Source organism: Schistocerca cancellata, chromosome 1, assembly GCF_023864275.1.
Source record: "Schistocerca cancellata isolate TAMUIC-IGC-003103 chromosome 1, iqSchCanc2.1, whole genome shotgun sequence".
NCBI classification, from domain to species: Eukaryota; Metazoa; Arthropoda; class Insecta; order Orthoptera; family Acrididae; genus Schistocerca; species Schistocerca cancellata.
This window is the reverse complement of record NC_064626.1, coordinates 1,222,955,009-1,222,981,220: the sequence shown is the minus strand read 5'-3', so window position 1 is coordinate 1,222,981,220 and position 26,212 is coordinate 1,222,955,009.

The following is a 26,212-nucleotide window of genomic DNA, read 5'->3' as shown; positions in this document are numbered from 1 at the left end:
TTGTACAGAAACCAGATGGCAGTTACAAGAGTCGAGGGACATGAAAGGGAATCAGTGGTTGGGAAGGGAGTGAGACAGGGTTGTAGCCTCTCCCCGATGTTATTCAATCTGTATATTGAGCAAGCAGTAAAGGAAACAAAAGAAAAATTCGGAGTAGGTATTAAAATCCATGGAGAAGAAATAAAAACTTTGAGGTTCGCCGATGACATTGTAATTCTGTCAGAGACAGCAAAGGACCTGAAAGAGCAGCTGAACGGAATGGACATGGTCTTGAAAGGAGGACATAACATGAACGTCAACAAAAGCGAAACGAGAATAATGGAATGTAATTGGATTAAATCGGGTGATGCTGCGGAAATTACGTTAGGAAATGAGGCGCTTAAAGTAGTACATGAGTATTTCTATTTGGGGAGAAAAGTAACTAATGATGGTAGAAGTAGAGAGGATATAAAATTTAGACTGGCGATGGCAAGGAAAGCACCTCTGAAGGAGAGAAATTAGTTGACATCGAGTATAGATGTAAGTGTCAGGAAGTGGTTTCTGAAAGTATTTGTATTAAGTGTAACCATGTATGGAAGTGAAACATGGTCGATAAATAGTTTAGACCAGAAGAGAATAGAAGCTTTCGAAATGTGATGCTGAAGATTAGATGGGTGGATCACGTAACTAATGAGGAGGTATTGAGTAGAATTGGAGAGAAGAGAAATTTGTGGCACAACTTAACTAGAAGACGGGATGGATTGGTAGGGCATATTCAGAGGCATCATGGGATCACCAATTTAGTATTGGAGGGCAGCGTGGAGGGTAAAAATCTCAGAGGGAGACCAAGAGATGAATACACGAAACATTCAGAAGGATGTAGGTTGCAGTAGGTACTGGGAGATGAAGAACCTTGCACAGGATAGAGTATCATGGAGAACTGCATCGAACCAGCCTCTGCACTGAAGACCACAACAACAACAAATACTTTATCTATGATTAGATTCCATTACATATCATTCTACCATACTGCAGAGCCTGTGTTGTTAAGAAGAACGTAGGCGCTGCAGTATCGTGTCTATCCGCCGATAACAGGCAGCGACTTTCAATTAAAATGTTGTACCCTGTACGGAAATTACAGAATGTGTGTGTACGAGTACAGGCTGTGAGGCAGTACAGACGACGTATGGAAGTTTAGGTCTGGCCCACGGACAGCCGAAGAGGTTAAGGCGACCACTAGCGTAAAGTGGAATATCCGGGTTCGACTCCCAAAAAAATGTTCAAATTTGTGTGAAATCTTATGAGACTTAACTGCCAAGGTCATCAGTCCCTAAACTTACACACTACATAACCTAAATTATCCTAAGGACAAACACAAACAACCATGCCCGCGGGATAACTCGAACCTCCGCCGGGACCAGCCGCACAGTTCAAGACTGCAGCGCCTTAGACGGTTCGACTTCCAGTCCGCCACAAATTTTCATCCCTGCCAGCCCCTTATACAGCTGGTGGTCTCATATTCGCAACTGCACACACATTACGCGTAAAGTTTAGATTTATCTTCCAAAGTTCCGTAGTGAGAAGACCTTCAAGACTGATGATTTTCTCAGAGTCATTCTTGCTCGCAACATCCTTAATTCTGTGCTGAACATTTTCCATCTCTCTGTATTCCCCTACAATTTATACCTTCCACAGTTCCATCAGCTACCATAGAAATCATTCCTTGGTATTTGTTAAACATTCCCAACCATCATACTAAAATGTTAATTTATTCTTCTGTCATATGGCATCCAAACTTACAATGAAAACGCGGAAACCGAATGTTTCTAGTTATTAATACCGATTGTTTACAAACACTAAGGAGACAAAAGCCATGGGAGTTTATGCAGCAAAAGTCATGGACTAGTAATTTGCACATATACAGACGGCGGTAGTATCACGTACACATGATACGAAAGGGCAGTGTAGTGGCGGAACTCTCATTTGTACTCAGGTCATGCATGTGCAATGGTTTCCGAAGTTATTATCTCCGAAGGACGGAAAGTAACAGACTTTGAAGGCGAAATGGTAGTTTGAGGTAGACGTTCTGTTTCGGAAATCGTTGGGGAATTCAATTATTCTGGGATGCACAGAGTCAAAAGTGTACCGAGGTACCAAATCTCAGACGTTGTCCCTCACCTGGGACAAGACAGTAGCCGAAGTCTTTGCCTTAACGACCTAGAGCAGCGGCGTGTACTTAGATTTGTCGTTGCTAACAGACAAGCAAAACTGCGTGAAATAACTACACGAAGCACGTGTGACCAACGTATCTGTTGGGAGAGAGAGGTGAAATTTGGCGTTAATGGGCTACAGTGACAGGTTAGCGACGCGAGTGCCTTAGGTAATAGCATGACATTGCCCAACTGCTGCACCTCTCATTGGCTTGTGGCGATATCTGTTGGCCCCTATACCACTGGAACCTGGTCAGATGAGTCCCACTTTCAGTTGGTAAGAGCTGGCCGGCCACTGTGGCAGAGCAGTTCCAGCCGCTTCAGTCCGGAATTGCGCTGCTGCTACGGTCGCAGGTTCGAATCCTGCCTTGGGCATGGATGTGTGTGATGTCCTTAGGTTAGTTAGGTTTAAGTACTTGTAGGGGACTGATGACCTCATATGTTAAGTCCCATAGTGCTTAGAGCCATTTGAACCAATTTGTAGTAGCTGACGGTAGGGTTCAAGTATGGAGCAGACCGCAGTTGTCAACAAGGCACTGTTGTAGCAACCCTTGTGAAGCCAACTGTTGAGCTACTTGATTCAGAAGTAGCGGCTCTGGTCACAAAAACTGACAAAAGCAGCGAGAGCGGTGCACTGAATATACGTTCCTCCATATCCACATCCAGTCACCGTCTACTGGTTGAGGATGATACGGAGGCCGGTCGGTACCGTTGGGTACTTCCAAGGCCTGTTCGGACGAAGTTTGAGATTGAATTTGTTATTATTTGTGTATCGGGTGGATATAATTAAACTTTCCCTATTTATAACGTTGTGTTTATGTTGTTATATTCGCTCAGAGACTGGTTTGATGTAGCTCTCCATGCTGTGCAAGCTTCTTCATCATGACAGACTAAAGGCCGAAATACTAAATGTCTTTTTCCAAAGTTGTTTCACAGAGGAAGATTGCACTGTAGTTCCTTTTCTAGATTGTCGCACAGATGACAAAATGGTAGATATCGAAATAGACGACAGAGGGATAGAGAAACAATTAAAATCGCTCAAAAGAGGAAAGGCCTCTGGACCTGATGGGATACCAGTTCAATTTTACACAGAGTACGCGAAGGAACTTGCCCCCCTTCTTGCAGCGGTGTACCGTAGGTCTCTAGAAGAGCGTAGCGTTCCAAAGGATTGGAAAAGGGCACAGGTCATCCCCGTTTTCAAGAAGGGACGTCGAACAGATGTGCAGAACTATAGACCTATTTCTCTAACGTCGATCAGTTGTAGAATTTTGGAACACGTATTGTGTTCGAGTATAATGACTTTTCCGGAGATTAGAAATCTACTCTGTAGGAATCAGCATGGGTTTCGAAAAAGACGGTCATGTGAAACCCAGCTCGCGTTATTCGTCCACGAGACTCAGAGGGCCATAGACACGGGTTCACAGGTAGATGCCGTGTTTCTTGACTTCCGCAAGGCGTTCGATACAGTTCCCCACAGTCGTTTATTGAACAAAGTAAGAGCATATGGACTATCAGACCAATTGTGTGATTGGATTGAGGAGTTCCTAGATAACAGGACGCAGCATGTCATTCTCAATGGAGAGAAGTCCTCCGAAGTAAGAGTGATTTCAGGTGTGCCGCAGGGGAGTGTCGTAGGACCGTTGCTATTCACAATATACATAAATGACCTGGTGGATGACATCGGAAGTTCACTGAGGCTTTTTGCAGATGATGCTGTGGTGTATCGAGGGGTTGTAACAATGGAAAATTCTACTGAAATGCAGGAGGATCTGCAGCGAATTGACGCATGGTGCAGGGAATGGCAACTGAATCTCAATGTAGACAAGTGTAATGTGCTGCGAATACACAGAAAGATAGATCTTTTATCACTTAGCTACAAAATAGCAGGTCAGCAACTGGAAGCAGTTAATACCATAAATTATCTGGGAGTACGCATTAGGAGTGATTTAAAATGGAATGATCATATAATGTTGATTGTCGGTAAAGCAGATGCCAGACTGAGATTCATTGGAAGAATCCGAAGGAAATGAAATCCGAAAACAAAGGAAGTAGGTTACAGTACGCTTGTTCGCCCACTGCTTGAATACTGCTCAGCAGTGTGGGATCCGTACCAGATAGGGTTGATACAAGACATAGAGAAGATCCAACGGAGAGCAGCGCGCTTCGTTACAGGATCATTTAGTAATCGCGAAAGCGTTACGGAGATGATAGATAAACTCCAGAGGAAGACTCTGCAGGAGAGACGCTCAGTAGCTCGGTACGGGCTTTTGTCAAAGTTTCGAGAACATACCTTCACTGAAGAGTCAAGCAGTATATTGCTCCCTCCTACGTATATCTCGCGAAGAGACCATGAGGATAAAATCAGAGAGATTAGAGCCCACACAGAGGCATACCGACAATCCTTCTTTCCACGAACAATACGAGACTGGAATAGAAGGGAGAACCGATAGAGGTACTGAAGGTACCCTCCGCCATACACCGTCAGGTGGCTTGCGGAGTATGGATTTAGATGTAGATGTAGATCTCCATGTAACTATGCAACCTACATCCTTCTGAATCTGCTTAGTGTATTCATCTCTTTGTCTCCCTCTACGATGTTTAGCCTCCATGCTGCCCTCCAATACTAAACTGGTGATCCCTTGATGCCTCAGCACAAGTCCTACCAACCGATCCCTTCATCTAGTCAAGTTGTGCTACAAATTTCTCTTCTCCCCAATTCTATTCAGTACCCCCTCATTAGCTGCGTGATCTACCCATGTAATCTTCAGCGTTATTCTGTAGCACCACATTTCGAAAACTTCTATTCTCTTCTTGACCAAACTATTCATCGTCCATCTTTCACCTCCATACATGGCTACACTCCAAACAAATACTTCTAGGAAGAATGTCCTTAGACTTAAATCTGTACTCAGTGTTAACAAATTTCTCTTCTTCAGAAACGCTTCCCTTGCCATTGCCAGTCTGCATTTTATATCCTTTCTACTTCGACCGTAATCTGTTACTTTTCTCCCCAAATAGCAAAACACTACTACTTTTAGCTTCTCATTTCCTAATTCAATTCTCTCAGTCACCTGATATAATTCGATTACATTCCTTGATCCTCATTTTGCTTTTGTTGGCGTTCATCTTATATCCTCCTTTCAAGACACTGTAAATTCCGTCCAACTGCTCTTCCAGGTCCTTTGCTGTCTCTGACGGAATTACAGTGTCATCGGCAAACTTCAAAGTTTTTATTTCTTCTCCATGGATTTTAATTCCAACTCCAAATTTTTCTTTTGTTTGCTTTACTGATTGCATAGTGTATATATTGATTAACATCAGGGACAGGCTACAACTCATCATAAAACGAACACTAATTACCGTGATAGTACTGAATTTGGTAGAACTAATGTCAAGCACACAGGGAAGAGAAATAATGCAGAATCAATTCAACTGAAACACTTTAATGTGTTCCTACGTTACATCGTACCATTACGTGCCGATATTATTGCTGCAAAAAAGGGGCTCAATGTGGCGCCCATCAGTGTCCAGAATAGCCTGAAAGCGCAGGATAGCATTCTGCACAGCAGAGCGAGGCGAGTCCATATGTATGCTGGCTACCCCTCTTGATATGCTGCGCTTCAGATCTGCACGTGAGTGAACGTTTCCCTGGTAAAACCTGTCCTTGAGGTAGCCTCACAACCAGAACTCATAGGGAGTGAGATCAGGCAATCGTGCTGACAAAGCATTTGGAAACGATCGGCCGATAATTCGATTGTTTCCAAATGTGTTTCGGAGAAGCAAGTGAACTTCGCCAGCGATGTGCGGTGGGGTCCCATCTTGCACGAAAACTGTTGTAGGAAACGTCCCCTTAGAAAAATTTATGAATGACTGTGCTGATAAACTCTTACGTTATTTGATTTTGAAACAGCTGAGCAAAACTGAACGTACTCAGACATTTCGCTCTTTACCTATCCTGATCAACACTAAACTGAATCACAATGTCTTTAGCGAGACGCAATCTGACTTTCAAAAATCCCTACAAAATAACAATAACCTATACCTTTCATGAATCACTTACCTCACAAAAATCTTCGTTGCTCGAACTACTGCAATACGGCGAGCGCCAATACTGCCAGCTAAATAAAAGATTCAGACTACAGAAGGCACTAACTACTGATAGGCATATTAGCAAATGAAAGATATTGATAGAGAACAAACAATGTATATACCTTGATACAGTTCAAAAGTCATAATATGTATATATCAGTTCATGACATCCAGTCTTAAAAATTTACTCTCTCTGATGGACTCACATCCTGATCATGCGCTCTCAAAACACCGCCACTTCACTCCCCACATCCACCACTGCTGGCGGCTCACCTCCAACTGCGCAACGCTAGGCGCTGTTCACATTCAAGTGCCCAGCACTAGAATAGCAAACAACACCGCAGACCAGCCACAGACTTCACACAGCACAGCCAGTGACTTTCATAAAGAGCGCTACGTGGCGTTACCAGCATAAAAACCTAAACAGCGTACTTACATAGTCCCCATGCTCCCCACAAAAAATTTTACAAATTGTTTTGGGCGCTAGCAAATAATGATTTGATAAAATTTTTCCTAATTACAATAACAAAGTTATCAGATGCACACACTATTGATACAATATTGGTGAAAAGCAAAAATTGTTTACGTGAAGACAGTCCTGATCTTTCATCACAGTTGTAATTACAGTTTTTTTTTCATAGTCTGAGCAGTAAAAGAAAATGCACATGGAAGCAGTGGATTTCCATGCAGTCTTGAAGAAGTAGTGTTGTCTTTCCAAAGGAAAGACAGTGCTGTCTCTTGACATGCAGACAGGTAATGGGCCACAACACAGCAAACTCACAATAGAGTCAGTCGAAGTCTTGACGAATATTGGTAGGTAGGTCATCACAGAGCAGACCCACTGTAGTCCTGGTAGAGAGTATGGTATTGGTGGACCACCAGAGGCGCAGACCCACTGCATTCCTTGTATAAAATAATGGTATTGGTGGGTCATAAAAGATGCAGACCCACTGTAGTCCTTGTATAGACGGCCAGCAGCCATCTGTTGCGACTGTGCAGGTACACAATCACCATCGAAGAGTCTTGCGGACAATATAGCAAGTCCATAAACCACCACTTGTGCACTCAAAAAGTTTTTGGAATTCTCCTTAGAACCAGCAATGCTGTTAACCAGTCCCTTGCTGAATTATTAACACACGTGGAAACACTAACAGTCCCAACTTTTCACATATTGTGCATATACTATGACCAACAGAAACGTGTGTAGTGAAATGAATGCTTACAAGGTACTTAATTTGATGTACTGGTGCCAATTACAATTTTGTAACATGAGAATACAGTTACAAAGATAAAGAAAACATCATTAAAACATAATAACACAGATAACATTTGTTTTGATACAGGCTTTACAAAAGAATAGAAATAAACACATACATCAGTGTTACAGGAATTACGACATACGTAAAAACATAAAAGATCAGAATAGCTTTCGAAAATAATGTCTAAACATCTTTACAAAGTAAATGACATATTATTAATGCAAATTATATTTGAGGATAACAGTATTCCTCATCATAGTGAATGTAGCTTAATATTAGAAAAATTCCACAACATAAATCTTATTAGCTAAACACATAAAGACAGGAAAATCACAAATACACGAGGGTACACAAACACATAGCGGAATAACACAAAAGGAAAGGACAGGGTTCGTTTTCAGCGTAACATTTGGTAATGCAGTCCAACCCAAAACTTCATTCCATAGATCTTTCCTCTTACTTCACCATTTGCTACTGGAAAAAAAAGAAAAAAGAAACACACAAATATCTATCTGACACTGTTGTGCCTAAACCCTACTGTTTTGTTCGTATCCTCTTTCAAAAGAAATATTTCTCATTGTACAATACTCATTTTTGCCCAAATCTTTTTCATATAACTTGTCAATGCATTTCTTCCAATTCATGACAACTAATTCTCTTATATAGCCTACCCCATCTTAAGCTAACTTAAATCTACTGAGCTCAGATGTATAAACTAAGGGAGAAGGCAATGCAGCAGCACAAAACAAATAACAGAAACAGCAATGACAAAAAATGCCAATTGGCAAAGCTAGTAGCAATAAATATAAATTAGCAAAGCAAATGCAACATTACTACTAATATGAGCTCATGTGCAGCAACAAGAAAAATAAATCAGTAGTAAAACTGGCGTAACAGAGTAATACAAAGTGAAATTCAATAGCACTATGCCTGGCAAACAGCAGCAGCAAATGCAATAACTTAAACCTAAACATGACAATCCCACAAGCAGAAAAAACAGTACATTGAAGACACAAAGCAGAAAAGGGAAATCTCTACTCACATCTTAATGTCTATGTCATTTAAGTGGTGCACCACAACAACTCATTCGACCAAAAAAATTACCTAGTAGTTGGATAGAAAATTATGTATGCAGTTACTGTTATTAGTCCCTTCTTATAGCTCTTTCTTTTCCAAGTGCTTCTTTTTCGAAGAATGTGGATCATATAATTATTATTTAATAGGTCTGTTGACAGAAGGTGTTCGTATTAGCAAATGTATTTAATGTTATTTTATAAATCCAGTGCTTCAACACAGCTGGAAAACAGATATCAAACAAATTAGGCAAATATATACGTCAAGCAAGGCATGAAACATCATTCACTAGCCATATGGCATTTCGTAAGGCAGAAAAAAAATCTGTCAACTAGAAAGACAGTAGTCGTAATCAGGTGTATAGACATAAAATATTTCTCATCATTTCATTAGGCATTTCAGTAAGCATCAGAAAGTATGAGCTCCACAGTATAATCATATGTTTCCAAATAATAGTGTGTCATATTTGCGATGCTTTCTACAAAGGAATGTCAATAGTGAGGTTAATGACCTCTTTTTTCTCCACCTAATGGCTTTTTCTCCAGGTAGGTGGGCGCCCACCTCACATTACGTCAGGGTCACTCAGCTTTCTTACCGAAATATTTACGACAGCAGATTGCGCTACAGTGACAGTCACATATAAAAAAAATTCACAGGTCGAGAATTTTGGTTACAAATACGTAGAAACAAAATCCTAAAAATGTATAAGTGTCCAAAAAATTTTCGCCGGCATTGTGATACATCACACATATACTCACATTTCATAACTCTTAAAGTACGATTCTTGGTTTTCAACATCCGTTTTCACAAATCAGAGTCCCTAACTACTACTTATTTTTCGTTACCTTATTACACATATACATATTCGTCGACACTTCTTCAATATTTCATCATAATAAATATGTAGCATAATCAAATTCCTTATATAGCATCAGCGTATCGATCATAAATATACCTCAACAGCATAATACACATCGTCGTCATAATAATATCATCATAACACCTCAGTCAAATTTAAAAATCGTCGTAGCTTCCTCCAATAATTTCAAAACCTAAAAAAAAATTCTCTGCTCATTTCAGTAGTGTCATCTGCCTCAAACGTACTTTAAAAATCATGATCCCATACCAAACACATCATTCAAAGCTCTCATAGTATCACAATGATTCCGAAAAAATATGAACAGTTCACAAAGTACAGACAAAATACAATTTCATAAGTGTGAAGTTATCCAACTGTGTATTTGCGTAAACATGTGTCACTGACGTAGTAAAAAAAAATGTTTGTCTCTCTCAGTTAAGTGATCAGATAGCCTTGTAAGTATGTGTTAGAGAAATATGTGTAAAGTTGTATAAGCCAATACCATATTAGCTAGGGGTTCTTGTGTTTTCCACACATATGGTACACAAAGTAAGCGTGTACCCCCCTGAGCATTAATGTAGTTATAACCTCAGGTGTTACCGATAACAGCAATGGAAAGAAATGTATCACGGAAAACCAATGTATCTTTGTATTTCAAAAATCTTTAAACATAAATGTTTTAAGTACAAAATTAATCACTTAAATACGTGTCCTATAGCGGCAAATGTGCGTCTTGCTGTAAGATAATTCTGTGGAAGTGTCATAGTTATCGTCCTCCGTAAGCTAAGTTCTGCAGAAGTCAGTGTACTTACCTCATCATAAACAGAAGTAAAATTCTGTGCGTATAGATATCGTAGTTATTACGCTTATTGCCGTGATGAAGTAAGTACTGTACTGTAACGTATTGTTGTGCTACGGAAAAGGCTGTCTCATTTCAGCTATACCACAAAAGTTACTACTAAAACATGTTTTACTTTCCCGAAAATACAGAAAAACTGTGTGGACATAAAACAGATACACCGCAAAAGCAACGATGTAAATTGTGTCACATATTAGTAGCGTCGTGATATAATTGTGTAGCTGTGAAAGAAACCAAATGCTAAGTCATCTCTGATCTCACAGAATGTACTTCAAATAAAGAATATCTTTTCAAGTAAACCAAAATGTTGCATTAAAATCTGATTAGTAGTATATGTTGTAATTATGTAAGCCGTATATTCGTTACGTAATCGTGAAACTAACAAGCAAGAGTGTACAAATAACAACACTGTGTCGTCTGTTCACTATAACAATGCATTCGTAATTTCTGTTTAAATAAGTTCTCTTGGTTCTAGACTGGATAGTTAACTTCAAACATTGTTGCACGTTAACAGTTTCTGAGACTGACAAAGCGTACTAGTACAGTGAAGTAAAATTTTATAGCAAAGACTAAGTTGAAAAGCAGATTATCTTTCAATAAACGGTTTTACGTGTGAAATATGGTGCAAACCCTTACTCTTCCTAGTACGCAGAGTTTGAACTTCAACCCAATTATCATGTGGTATACGTCGGATTCTGTAAGGTCCATTGTAAACAAGAAAGAATTTGTGACTCAAGTGTTTCTTCTTATGTGACAATGAAAGAGCTTTAATGAGAACTTTCTGACCAATATATAGTTTCTTTGAATTTGCTTTGCCGTGTAGTTTTTTCCTTTTGTCTGCTGCAGAATTTATGTTTTTTACAGCCAAATCAATACGTCTTTGTGTCGAAGTTTACATGTATTCGGAAAAGGTACAGGCTCTCTGATTCTGTTAGGTGGTTCTTCATTCTTCAGCACAAGGACAGGTGGTGAAGCAGTGGAGTCATGAGGCATTTCATTCAGCACGTTTTGAAATAAGTGTAAATATCTGTTACGATACTGATGCTTTCTGTGACAATAAAGTCTGCAAAGCTTATTGATTTCTTTCATAATCCGTACAGACGGGTTACAGTGTGGTGAGTACAATGAAATAAAAACAGGTTTGATTTTATGATTCCGAAGCATGCGTAACCAAATGGCAGACCTGAATAGCGGTCCGTTATCTGAAATGACTTCACTAACGTGTCCAACCTCACGTAAGAAATTTTTAACATAGGCGTTGGATACAGACCGTCCAGTGGCTTTACGTAACGGTGTGAAAGAAACAAATTTTGAAGTAAGTCCAACAGCGACTAGAACGTACGAAAATCCATTCTATCTTCTGACAAGGGGTCCAAAGAGATCAACAGCAGGAAATACTTTTAATTTAGAAGGACTGATAGGAAACAACTGAGCAAGATGTGAGATGGTAGCTGGTTTAGCTTTTTGACAAAGTTTACAAATAGACAAGACTCTTCGAATTCTCTTTCCCATATTGCTAAAGTAAAAAGTGGTCCGAAGAATACGTAAGTAGGCTGTTTAGGTTTTTATGCTGGTAACGCCACGTAGCATTCTATATGAAAATCACTGGCTGTGCTGTGTGCAGTCTGTGGCTCGTTGGCATTGTTGGAACATTCACTATTGTAGTGTTGGCAGTTGGATGTGAACAGCGTGTAGCGTTGCGCAGTTGGAGGTGAGCCGCCAGCAGTGGTGGACGTGGGGGGAGAGATGGCGGTGTCTTGAGAGTGGATGTTCTGGACGTGTGTCCACGAGAGAGAGTAAATTTGTAAGACTGAATGTCATGAACTGATATATATATATATATATATATATATATATATATATATATATGATGACTCTTGAATATTATCAAAATCTATTAAATAGAGAAGGAGCACTTGGAAAGGAAAGAACAATAAGAAGGGACTAATAACAGTAACTGCATACATAATTTTCTTTTCAACTACTTGGTAATTTTTTTCGTAGAATGAGTTGTTGTGGTGCACCACTTTAATGACATAGACATTAAGATGTGAATAGAGATTTCCCTTATCTGCATTGTTGTCTTCAGTATACTGTTTTTCCTGCTTGTGGGTTTGTCATGTTTAGGTATAAGTTACTGCATTTGCTGCTGCTGTTTGCCAGGCATAGTGCCACTGAATTTCACTTTGTATTACTCTGTTAAGCCAGTTTTACTACTGATTTATTTTTCTTGTTGCTGCACATGGGCTCATATTAGTTGTAATGTTGCATTTGCTTTGATAATTTATATTTATTGCTACTAGCTTTGCAAATTTGCATTTTTTGTAATTGCTGTTTGTGTTAATTGTTTGGTGCTGCTGCATTGCCTTGTCCCTTAGTTTATACATCTGAGCTCGGTAGATTTAAGTTAGCTTAAGAAGAGGTGGGCTATATAAGAGCATGAGTTGCGATGTATTGGAAGAAATGCATTGAGAAGTTATACAAAACAGTTTGTAAAAGAACAGGTACTGTACAATGAAGAATAATCATTTTGGAAGAGGATATGAATAGATTACAGAAAGCAGGTATGGATAGGACTTTTTGGGAATAATGATGAACGAAGGGAGATCTCCAAGAAGAAAAGAAAGTTTTGTTTGCAGAATACTGCAATAAAACAAACCCTGTCCTTTCCTTTTGTGTTATTCCGCTATGTGTTTGTGTACCCTTGTGTATTTGTGTTCTTCCTGTCTTTATGTGTTTATCTGGTAATAGTTATGTTGTTGAATTTATCTAATACTATGTTATTTACTTTGTAAAGATGTTTAGACAGTGTTTATTCTGTTCTGTTTTAATGCTCATGTGTGAAATTGAAGTTTTGAAAACTATTCTCATTATTTTATTTATTTATGTCATAATTCCTGTAACACTGATGTACAAGTTTATTTCTATTCTATTCTTTTGTAAAGCCTGTACACTACAAATGTTACCCGTGTTATTATGTTTTTTTAGTGATGTATTTTGTACCTTTGTAATTGTATGCTTATGTTGTAAATTTATTATCATATAGACACCAGTTCTTCAAATTAAGTTTCATTTCACTGCACACGTTTTTGTTGGTCATAGTATATGCACAGTATGTGAGGAGTTGGGACTGTTGGTGTTTTGCACGTGTGTTAATAATTCAGCAAGGGACTGGTTAACAGCATTGCTGGTTCTAAGGAGAATTCCAAAAACTTTTTGAGTGCACAAATGGTGGTGTATGGACTTGCTATATTGTCCGCAAGACACTTCGATGATGATTGTGCACCTGCAAAGTCGCAGCAGATGGCTACTGGCCGTCTCTACAAGGACTGCAGTGGGTCTGCACCTTTGATGGACCACCAATACAATTCTCTCTACCAGGACTACAGTGGGTCCGCACTGTGATGACCTACCTACCAATATTCGTCAAGACTTCGACTGGCTCTGCTGTGAGTTTGCTCTGTTGTGACCCTTTACCTGTGTGCATGTCAAGAGACAGCACTGTCTTTCTGTTGGAAGGACAACACTACTACTTCAAGAATGCATGGAAATCCACTAATTCCGTGTGCATTTTCTTTTACTGCTCAGACTTTGTGCATAATATTGTTATTAATACTGTGATGAATGATCAGGACTGTCTTTATGGACTGTGAGAAAATTTTAGTTTTTGTCCAACGTTGTATCGATAAGTGTGTGCAATTGATATATTTGTTAGCGTTAAAAAAATTTTGACAAATATGTATTGGCCAGTGCCCAAAACGATTTGTAAAATTTTTTGTGGGGGCATAGGGGCTATGTAAGCGAGCTATTTAGGTTTTTATGCTGGTAACGCCACGTAGCGCTCTTTATGAAAGTCACTGGCTGTGCTGTGTGCAGTCTGTGGCTGGTCTGCGGTGTTGTTTGCTATTCTAGTGCTGGGCACTTGAATATGAACAACGCCTAGCGTTGCGCAGTTGGAGGTGAGCCGCCAGCAGTGGTGGATGTGGGGAGTGAAATGGTGGAGTTTTGAGAGCGCATGATCAGGGCGTGTGTCCATCAGAGAAAGTAAATTTGTAAGACTGGATGTCATGAACTGATATATACATATTATGACTTTTGAACTGCATTAAGGTAAATACATTGTTTATTCTCTATCAAAATCTTTCATTTGCTAATTATGCCTATCAGTAGTTAGCGCCTTCAGTAGTTAGAATCATTAATTTAGCTGGCAGTATTGGCGCTCGCTGTATTGCAGTAATTCGAGTAACGAAGATTTTTGTGAGGCAAGTGATTCATGAAAGGTATGGATTATTGTTAGTCAGGGCCATTTTTTTGTAAGGGTTATTAAAAGTCAGATTGCGTTGCGCTAAAAATATTGTGTGTCATTTTATTGACGATCAGAATAAGTAAAGAGAAAATGTCTGAGCACGTTCAGTTTTGGTCAGTTGTTTGAAAATCAATTAATGTAAGGGGTTTGCCAGCACAGTCATTCATAAATTTTTCTAAGGGCACGTTTCAAATTCAATGCGTCTCTCTCCAATAGGGCGCGTATGACGTGTTGGCGAATCATACCACAGTAACGCTGGCCAGTCACACTGCACGCCTTTGGTCCTTGAACGCCAACCTGTTCTAAAACGAATGAGTCAATGATGAACGCAGCCGTGAAGCCATGGCAATACTTCACCACACAGAGGAACTTCATGGATAGTGATTGTAAGTGATGATTCCCACACTCCTCACCCGTCAGAGCAAAATGAGCTTCTTCCGTCCATAGGATGGTCCAGGGCCAGCCCTCGTCAGCTTCAGCCTTTGCGAGAAAATGGAGAGAGAAGTCAACCTGTTGTTGTGTGTCCTGTAGAGCAAGCTGCTGTACAATATGGGTCTTTTACGGATACCCTTTGAGAATGGTTTGAAGCACCTTCTATACAGTGAGCCACCGAATGTTCAGCTGTTTTGACACAACACTCTAACTGCCTGACGATCGGGAATTGCGCGCAGCGTTGTCTGCCGTAGCAACAGTGATTTCATCAACCACCTGTGATGCAACGTGGTCGTCGGCCTCTTCCCGAAGTGACGCCCAGTTATCCAGTTGTTTCGATCTTCTTCATCAAGGTCAACACAGCAGGCGGACAAAGAGGACCATTCCGTAATCCTTTCAGCGGGCGACATTCTCGAAGTGTAGCTTTAGCATCATTGTTGTTTTAGTAATTACTGATGTCACTTAATTAGTGGTCCCCAATACTGTGCAATATAATTAGTAATTAGCATGCCAATTTGTGCAAGAGATCAAAGAATTCTCGGTTTTCTGTATACGTGAACTGTCTGAGTGATGTAACTTCGTGGCCGAGCGGTTCTAGGCGCTACAGTCTGGAACCGCGCGACCGCTACAGTCGCAGGTTCGAATCCTGCCTCGGGCATGGATGTGTGTGATGTCCTTACGTTAGTTAGGTTTAAGTAGTTCTAAGTTCTAGGGGACTGATGACCTCAGAAGTTAAGTCCCATAGTGCTCAGAGCCATTTGAACCATTTGATGTAACTTCCGCATGCTGCATTCTACAGAAGCATGCGATGCGTTTCTGGATGAAGCACAACGACAATCACAATAGAAGCCACAAGCTTGTGTCACTGGAAGATACGCTATGCTGTTCTCCGGTAACAGAGCGCAATATGCGCTGGGTGTCTCTTCTACGAGTCGCCAGGCGCATTTTCGCTGGACTTTCGGAAGATATTTACAATTTCGGTTTGATTTGTGTAGCTGGAGTCAGCCCAGAAAAATAGTACTCATCATGTGTTTCGTGGGACCCCCTACGTAGTTGTAAGGCTTCGGTTTGCTTTCGCTTGAAAATGGTTTTTAAAAAGTGAATTTTGTGTGTCAGTTCTATAGAGCGGTCCCAGATTAGTCTGGTGTGATGTTTGCCAGCGTAGCTGTAAGGCTTAGGTTTGCTTTCACTTAGAAATGGTTTTTAAAAGGTGAAATTTGTGTGTCTATTCAATAGAGTGGTCCCAGATTAGTGCAGTGCGATATTTGATTTGCACCGGTTAGTCTTTGACACTTACTGTTCCTCTTAATGAGTATCACTAAAATGAATATCGTGCTAGATTAATCTGGGTCCGCTGTATCGACTGCACAAGTTAAATCCTAATTTCAAAATTCATTTTGTCTGTAACGTGCAACCAGCCCACGTGTTCTGGGCGTCTCAACAAGGACGTGTTGAGTACGACTTTTTGAGCTGACTCCATCTAAACACTGCAAAAACGAACATGAAGAGGTCCTTTGGAAACCAGAGAAAATGTGCCTGACGACTTCTGGGAGAGACACTATACCCTGACTAACTGAATGCACATTCTACCCTGTCTCGCAATTAATGAGTAATAGCAAGTTTACACACAGTGATTTGCATAAAATACGAAAACATTCACCCTGAAATTGAAAATGTCACCATGAACTGGGCTCTGAATGGTTTCACGCCGTATTGCCAGCCCACCTATAAAATATTAACATAGAAAGTAGTCACATGCTACTAAATATTCTCTCTTTAATAGGAGAATACTATGTAGGGATTGGGTACGAACTATACAAAAGGCTTCAAGGGCACTGACGTGAGAGAACTGAGGGAAGTTCTAAATCTGCAACGAATAGGACAGTCATTCGTTGAGACACTTATAATAAGGAACTGAGAAAATATATGGGGATATTACTTCACCTAAGGGTTCTTAACATGTTAGTAAATGTTGCAGAAGTAATAAAGTAGGCAAAGACTGCTTGAAAGCAAACTTAACGACCATCTCTGAAATGTTTGGCAAAACGCTGTAATAATTATAGAAGTATAAACTTCCTGGAGTCAGCCAATAAATTATATGACAGACTACTTAACGCAGGACTAAAACCTGTCATGGAAAACTAATATCTGAGAACAGTTTAGTTTTAGAAAGGCATGATCAACAGCTGACAATGTTTTTACATAAAAAACGTTATATATAAGAGTCGGGAATTCATATAAGAAAGCTGTGATTGTATAACAGATTTTGAAGTGGCAATTGATAACATGGGCAGAGAAATGCTAGGGAATATAATGGCTGATCGAGGTTATCCATCTCATCTCATCCAGGTTGTTAAGATTCTGTACACAAACACGGAAATACATTGACGGAAAAAAATCGCAACACGAAAAATGAGTTGTGCGACATAAATGAAAGTTGTTAGGCTTTTTTTATACGTCTGAAAGATGATGTCTGTTCAGATTTCGCACAAGTCGCATAAGAGTGAATCTAGTAGCGCCACAATAAGGATGAAAAGCAGATGTGCTTTAAATACTCGCTTTAACGGTCCCGAGCATTAGTTACCTTTTATATTGGACGTGGTGAGTTGATGTTAGTCAAGAATGGCTTTAAGGTGACAGAGACGCCTTTACCAGCTCACTGAGTCTGAACGAGGTTGTGTAATATGGCTACATGAAGCTGAATGTTCCCTGTGTGATGCTGAAGAAAGATTTGTTAAGAATATAGCCAGCGCCCATGACTATCGGCAGCGGTGGTGACAAGAAGACCGGACACAGCACCGTCACGTGGCATTACCGAGAGGGAAGACCATCCAGTTCGGCGTACGGCTCTGTCGCATCTTATTGCGTGTGCAGCAGCAGTTTGAGCAGCAGTTGGCAAAACAGTGACGTCACGAACTGTTACAAATCGTTTACTTCAAGGACAGCTCAGAGCCAGAGGCCGTGTAGCGTGATTTCCACTGAATGCAAACCACCGCCGCTTGCGACTTCAGTGGTGTCATGCGAGAGATCATTGGAGGGCAGGGTGTAGGTCAGTTGAGTTTTCTGGGCAAAAAGCTGGTTCTGCCTGGATCCCAGAGATGGCTGTGTGTTGGTTAAAAGGTGTTAAGCTGGGGGCCTGCAACCAAAATGCCTGCTACCTACGCACACTGGACTTAAACCTGGAGGTATGGTTTGGGCCTTTCGTGGTTATCCCACGCACCCTGATTGCAAGTGAGAAAGTCAGACTGGTAACTATACAAGTTGTGCTGCAGTTCATGAACAGGATGCAAGAGGGTGTTTTCCAACGGGATAACGGTCGTCCACATACTGCTGTTGTAACCCAACATGCTCTACAGAGTGTCGATGTGCTGGCTTGGTCTGCTCGATCACCAGATCTGTCCCCAATCTTAAACATATGAGACATTAACGGACGACAACTCAAGCGTGAACCGTGCTTTTACTGACCGAACAAGTGCAACAGCCATGGAACTCCAACCTAAAAACTGACATCCGAACCTGCACAACATAATGCAATCATGTTTTCGTGCTTGCATTCAACGTCCTGCCAATTTCACGGGTTACTAATGCACCAGCATTTCTCATTTGCAATGGCTTATCTAGTGCTTACATTAACCTGTGATCTTTCGGCTATAATCACTTTAATGTATTCTTAAATATGTACAAATGCAACGATGGCGTGGTTCCATAATGAAATAAATTCACTTCCATAAGTGGAACGATTGCATAAATAAGAATGATAATTAAAGTAGGATAAGGCCGGAAAGAAACCCAGGTGACTTTTAGAATACCACAATAGTACAATCATTACGTACGAAAGTGATTCATGGATGTTAACAAGATATCAAGAAAGTATGGTACACGCTCAGGGAAAGAGGTTGCTGAGATGAGTGAAAAGATGTACAAGACAAGAACGTAAAGAAATGAGAATATAAGGAAAGATATACAAATATGTAAGGTAGGTTGGTTGGTTTGTGGGATTAAAGGGACCAGACTGCGACGGTCATCGGTCCCAAATATGTAAGGTAAACGAAAGTACAGAAATGCAATCATGTTTTCGTGCTTGCATTCAACGTCTTCCCAATTTCACGGGTTACTAATGTACCACTATTTCTCATTTGCAATGGCTTATCTAGCGCTTACATTAACCTGTGATCTTTCGGCTATAATCACTTTAATGTATACTTAAATATGTACAAATGCAACGATGGCGTGGTTCCATAATGAAATAAATTCACTTCCATAAGTGGAACGATTGCATAAATAAGAATGATAATTAAAGTAGGATAAGGCCGGAAAGAAACCCAGGTGGCTTTTAGAAAACCACAATAGTACAATCATTACTTACGAAAGTGATGCATGGATGTTAACAAGATATCAAGAAAATATAGTACACGCTCAGGGAAAGAGGTTTCTGAGATGAGTGAAAAGGTGTACAAGACAAGAACGTAAAGAAATGAGAATATAAGGAAAGGTTTACAAATATGTAAGGTTGGTTTGTGGGATTAAAGGGACCAGACTGCGACGGTCATCGGTCCCAAATATGTAAGGTAAACGAAAGTACAGAAGGAAACCGGAAAAAGTGGAAGGAATATGTAGACTATTGGGAGGAGACTTCATGGGAGAAGAAGACTCCTGGTATGCACTGTAAGAAGAGCAGGAAGGCTATATAGGAGATGGAGTACCGTAACAGGCAATTTGCCTAATAAGTGACGTACAGAAGCAGAAGAACAACTATACTCTCTCAGGTAACTACGCTGGGGGATACTGAAGAATGGAGTACAGCCCATCGGCTTTGACCAGTGACGTAAGTTACCACAGACGATGAATTGCAACGATTTAAAGGCGTAGACGAATGTTGCGAAATATACCATTGTAGTACAGAGAAAACAGATCGTGGCCATATATCACGTACGTCCATATTTAGGACGTAACGTTACGTATATCAATTTTTTCTCAGTAGAAAATCCTAGTATCCTATCCTTCATAGTACACCTGTGGTAGCGAAAGCAGAAAAAGCAACATATGCAATATCTTAACATGGAGTGCCTCAGCTGACGTATATGCAGATTTTACGTAGGTTGGTTTTTCACCTTCGCTTGCACTAGTACCAACTGAAGAATAGGAAATTAGTACTAGCGGGGTCGGAAAATGCGAAAAAAGTAAAATTTGTATCCTGTATTTCAGCTGACCTATCTAGGTCTACTGAAGAATGGAATACTACTACTAGCGAAGGCAAAAAGAAGCAACAGATGGAAAGTTTGTGTCCTGCACTTCAGTTGACCTATATAGGTCAACTGAAGAATAGGATACGACCTTCGCAGTACACTTAACGTACAGGATACCAGTGTTATGTATGCCCCTTTTTTTCCTATTCTTCAGTTGACCTACATAGCACAAGATACGAATTAATTTCAGACGCTGGAACTACTCATTATCAGACAAAGATATTGTAACCTCCCCACAAAATTAATTCACATTTAGTGTAACCTCAAAACAGAAAAATTCCTAAACTTCTCAACAGTAACAAATTATAATTATGTCGTTCACATTCAGTGTAACGTCCCAACAAAAAATTAATTCAGTAACCTGGTAATAATACAATGTAACTAACCTCTCAATTAAATTGTCGCTCACTTATAACTTTTCAATGATTGACTGTGAATTTAACCTGGTAAATTTTGGACGTCAGCAGTGCTGCGTCATGGCCCTGAAAGATCATTCTGAATAAAAAAGAAAAATTCTTACCTCAATGACGTCGCCGGATAACGCATATACATCTGCTCTTACAATATTTTTTTTGGCACAGCCCTGTGCAATGCTGGCCGATAGATTTGTCATTTATGAAAAGAAACAACAGATTTTTCTTTTGCAGTAATTGGGATGATCATGGATTGGAGAAATTAGTAAATTCTTTAAACTGAAATGAAAGGTTGTTAAAAGTTACCTTTTATGAGAAAGATTATTATTAGGAGATTTTTTTAAACATTTACATGGGACTTGAGATAACAATACTACATATGCGCGAGGCTGCTTTTTTTACCTTATAAAATAATGCTCAGACCCCGGCATCGCTGCACCACGACCGACCCAGCCAACACGATACACCAGACCAGACTGCTCGCTAGCAACAACTTACTGCTACTGCTACACAGTTCCTACTGCAGTCTACACTGCTCTCTGGTCTGAGATTCTATTATACCTTACATCGAAATTACATCTGCTCGGACCTCTTACAGTATAATTCATAACATGTACACAAATGAGTCAAAGTCAACATAAGCGACAAAAAGCGTACACTGTATCAGTCGCTTAATAACACATTCATGTTTTTCTGTTTACATTTATGACGCTCCGCCACAGAAGATAACCAAGTTATTATCTAAGGCTCTAAAACAAAGAGATTAATATCTGTGATTAAAATCAAGCCTACGAGTTGTATCCCATTCTTCATTTGACCTGTACGCTGTAGGTAGTAGGTACGAATTAAGAGGACTTATAAGGTTGCAGCATCAGCATACTTCGTGATTAATAAAGAGAGATTTTTCCGTAGTTTTTTTTATTTTCTAAGAGAATGTGCCGCGTTCATGCCATTGCTCCATTTTCCAAAACACTATTAGCAAACCTCACCATCCTCCCCAGCTGAGAACCTGAAAACCCTCTTGAAAATGTGTCCGTTAATTAATGAATGCCTCTGAGGTAAAGTGTCGTATGTATATCAGTGCATACACTCAGAGTCTTCCTGTTTACTACGTATGTATGTATTGGTTTCCTATCACGCGCCAGATCACGACTCAAGAGCGGCAAGTCCAACAATTGCGTTAGAGTAAGCTTTTCGTTTCCGCAGTTACAACAAGCTTTGGTAACAGTTCACCGTCATTCCAAATTATCCCAGTAGCTCCAGGACAGGCGGCCTTTGAGAACGAGAGGTGAGTAACAACCTACACCGTTTCCAAGATTTCACGGAAGAGTATTTTGACAGTCTTTCGCTGACAGATAGGTTTCCTTGCCCACTATATGACAAATTCGTAACTAAGTTAGCGATAGAAGTCCACGTCGTAAGCCAAACATTGTAGACGACCAATAAAATGCCCGTAAAAGGTGTATTTACTCCTTAGTAAAAAGCCGGCCGAAGTGGCCGTGCGGTTAAAAGCGCTGCAGTCTGGAACCGCAAGACCGCTACGGTCGCAGGTTCGAATCCTGCCTCGGGCATGGATGTTTGTGATGTCCTTAGGTTAGTTAGGTTTAACTAGTTCTAAGTTCTAGAGGACTAATGACCTCAGCAGTTGAGTCCCATAGTGCTCAGAGCCATTTGAACCATTTGAACCTTAGTAAAATATATTTATTAACTGCGTAGTTTTAGGAAGAGAAAACAGCTGCTGTACAGAATGTATTTCGAGCTCACTTCGTTCGTAATCATTTATATTATCGCGACTCAACCTAATTATAGTCTCAGGACACAGTTTTTCGAAATTAATGCGGTTGTAGAGAGGTAAGGATATGACACGTGCTTCATGGAAAGTCAGAGCCAGTAAACAACATTCCACATCAAATACGTATTCGCTTAGATTCATGACACACATAACACAACGAAGGCAGAGCCTACCAGATTCAAACATTGTCCAGTGAATAAGCTAAGAACGCTTCAAAAATATTTGTCAACATTAATTATCTATGGAGTAACACAAAGCTTTAGAAAATGTGTGGAAGTTTATGATAGTTTTGTTACAGGCCTTTCTTGTGTGGAAGTTTACAATAGATTTGTTACAGGCCTTTCACAAACGTGTCGCAGATAAGCGTCTTTCCTTCAGCTTCTTTGGGTCAACGGAAGCGTCCGATCTTACCCGTCGGCTTTGACCCGTGACGTAAGCGTGTTGTGGTGTGTGACGTCATTACGGCGCGGAGTTTGATTTGCGATTGTGGCGTGTTTGTAGATGTCTTGTTTTTGTTTGTCGTGCTCTCTGGTGGTGTGTTCATGGTTTTCGTTTGTTTCGTTTGTTTCGTGTGGTGGGGTCAGTTTTCTGTTGCTCAGGTGTTGGATTTGAAGCGGAATTTCTATTAGTGAGTTAATGGTTAATTTAATGCTCATTGCTGTACGTCGGGTGAGTTTGTTATTGAGTGTATTTGGTTGTGGTTTTTTGTTCAGGAATGGATATGAAAGACCGCCCTAACAGTGTTCGGTTGAGGGCGATGATGGGGGAGACAGCTTTAGAGCTGATTAAATTTCTTCAGCTATTTGGCTTAATTGCCGAGGTCGTGAAGTGCGGTGTGTGCCGTGAACCTATGAAATTGGTTAAAGTTCCGGACTCTCGGACCAGGGACGGATACATGTGGTGTTGCCGGAAAGATGGCGTATGGCGTTCTGTAAGGCGTGGTACCTGGTTCGAGAAGTCTAGATTGGCCATGCGTGAGATTGTGCTTATTACGTATTATTTTTGTTATAGTTGCGGGCAGAGTTTTTGCGCGTTTGAGACTGGTGTGAGTGAGAGGACTGTTTTAGACTGGTATTCCTTTTGTCGTGAGGTGTGTTCCGAATTTATTAAGTACAGGGGTAAGTTGGGTGGGCATGGGGTGGTTGTGGAGGTGGATGAGTCGCAGTTTGGTAAAAGGAAGTATGGGAGGGGGAAGTCTGTGGCTGGTCTTTGGGTGTGGGGGGCTGTTGTACAGGGGGGTGGGGGTACTGAATGTGTTTTTAGGGTTGTGGAGGGGAGGTCGAAGCCTGAATTAGTGGGGTTAATTGAGGAGTATGTAGAGCCGGGGTCCACAGTAGTTTCAGATGCGTTTTCTTCATATAGGGGGTTGGGTGAGAGGGGATTTAATCATTTAGTAGTGAACCACAGTCTAGAGTTTAAGAATTATGATACTGGGGCTTGCACTAACACAATTGAGGGGATGTGGGGAGCGGTTAAGTCAGTTCTTGGGAGGGGGAAGAGGCGCTCTTCCAACCTTCAGTCTCATTTAGATGAGTACTGTTGGCGGAAGAGTGTCCCAGAGGGCTATTGCATTCTTCGGGTTTTTTTAAGGGCTGTGGGTAAAATGTATAGACCGAAAGTGGTTAGTTAGGGTGGGCTGGGTAGGTGGGTGGGTGGTTTATTTTGTTGTATAGTGTTTGTGTGTTGTATTTTGGAGTTGTGGGGGAGGGGGTTGACGTTTGGGTGGGTTGGGTTTTTATTTTAGTTCAGTATTTTTTCGTTGGTGTGTGTGTGTGTGTTTCTGTATGTGTGTGTGTGTGTGTGTGTGTGTGTGCGTGCGTGCGTGTGTGCATTTGTGTGTGATTGTGGTGGCCAATCTAGTTTGTGGAGCTGGAACTTTTTTGAGGTAAGTTCCGTTTTTTTTTTGGTTATTTATGTATGTTTTGTGTATTGGGTATAGGTTGGAAACATCCGATCTCACGCGTCGGCTTTGACCCGTGACGTAAGGGACCTACACATTGATCTGTAGCGTAGCCCTGAATACGAGGTTAGGTTGGGAGTTTTTTTTTGGAATGCGGCCGCGGCAGCGGCCGCCTATGATTCGAAAATATTGATTTGACACTAATGAACATGTATACGTAATATGAAGCAATTTGATGAACATATTGATCTGTAGCGTAGCCCACTTGAGGTTAGGTTGGGAGTTTTTTTTTTGGAATGCGGCCGCGGCAGCGGCCGCCTATGATTCGAAAATATTGATTTGACACTAATGAACATGTATACGTAATATGAAGCAATTTGATGAACATATTGATCTGTAGCGTAGCCCACTTGAGGTTAGGTTGGGAGTTTTTTTTTGGAATGCGGCCGCGGCAGCGGCCGCCTATGATTCGAAAATATTGATTTGACACTAATGAAGCCTGTGGGGGGATGGGGGGGCACTGCAGACTCCCCCCACCGCATAACGACACATGATGATCAAATTTTGAAAAAAAATGAAAAATTTTTTCCGTACCTGCTAAACTGCATAAGTGCCGATGTATGTAGGTGTAAGGGAAGCTTTCGTTTCTTAGTTTTCTATTGGGGGATGTGATCGGTAGGTTCTGTTGAGCTATATAGGTTAAGGGAAGTGTCCGATTATGGATAGGAATGTGTTTTTTGGTATTTGGTCAGTTTTGTGATGTTGATTTATTTCGTTGTTTTGCGTGGTTTTGAATGGCGGTCGGTGGCTACATTTCTGTATATTTAGTTTCTCCGCACCCAAAAACCCCTAATTTCCCACGCTTGTCCCGTTACAGTCATTAGGCTTTTTGTGAAACTTGTGTATTTCAGTGTTTACAATACGTATGCGATGTTTTTATATCCGCCATATTGGAATTGTTTATAGTCGTTTCCGCGGTATTTGTGACGTCATGGGTCAAAGCCGACGGGTAAGATCGGACGCTTCTGTATTTCCGCTTCTTTTGCAGCACGACTGATCAATTAAAACGAATGTACTGAAAACTTGGGCTGTGAGCTGAGTTGCATCTGATAATTCTTTAGCTATAGTGTCCACACAACGCCAATGAAAAATCAGAGTGAAAATTTTAATTTATATTGATCACATTCCTTCACTAAAGGTTTGCGGGTGTCATATTTTACATAATACTAATGTAATTTGTGATTATTAATAATATGTAAGCCAAATGAAACATTCCAGGCGAAATGGCACATACATGAGATAAAAGGAAATGAAGTTTTAGAGAAATTGCACCTATCAGAAGAGAAAGAAGGTTATCCTACAAGCAATTCACAAAGACAGTTTTAATAACTTGCTTGATGTAGCAACGGGAGAAGGCGAGAACGAATTTGTTAACGGTTTGATAAATCTTTTCTGAGATTAGTATAAATAAGGGGCGGAAAAAGATTTCGCAGACAACTAATGTAAATTTACCCTTTCTCATAACTACAGTTGTTGTCTTGAAAATGGGTAGCAATCGTAGTAGAAGACGCCTGGTGTTAAAACAAGCGTGGGCAGTCAGAGGTACTGGTTAAGCACAGGAGCTTCCGTTGACGAACGGTAATGTGATGCTACAAATCGGAAGGCAGGAGTTGATGATTTTAAAAGATCATAACTTTTTCAAAAAATTCTGTTATATTATGACCCTGTCAGCGTGTCAGTGCATAGTTTAATGTGCATTTTTGTACTGCAACGACGGATCAAAAATAGCCTGAT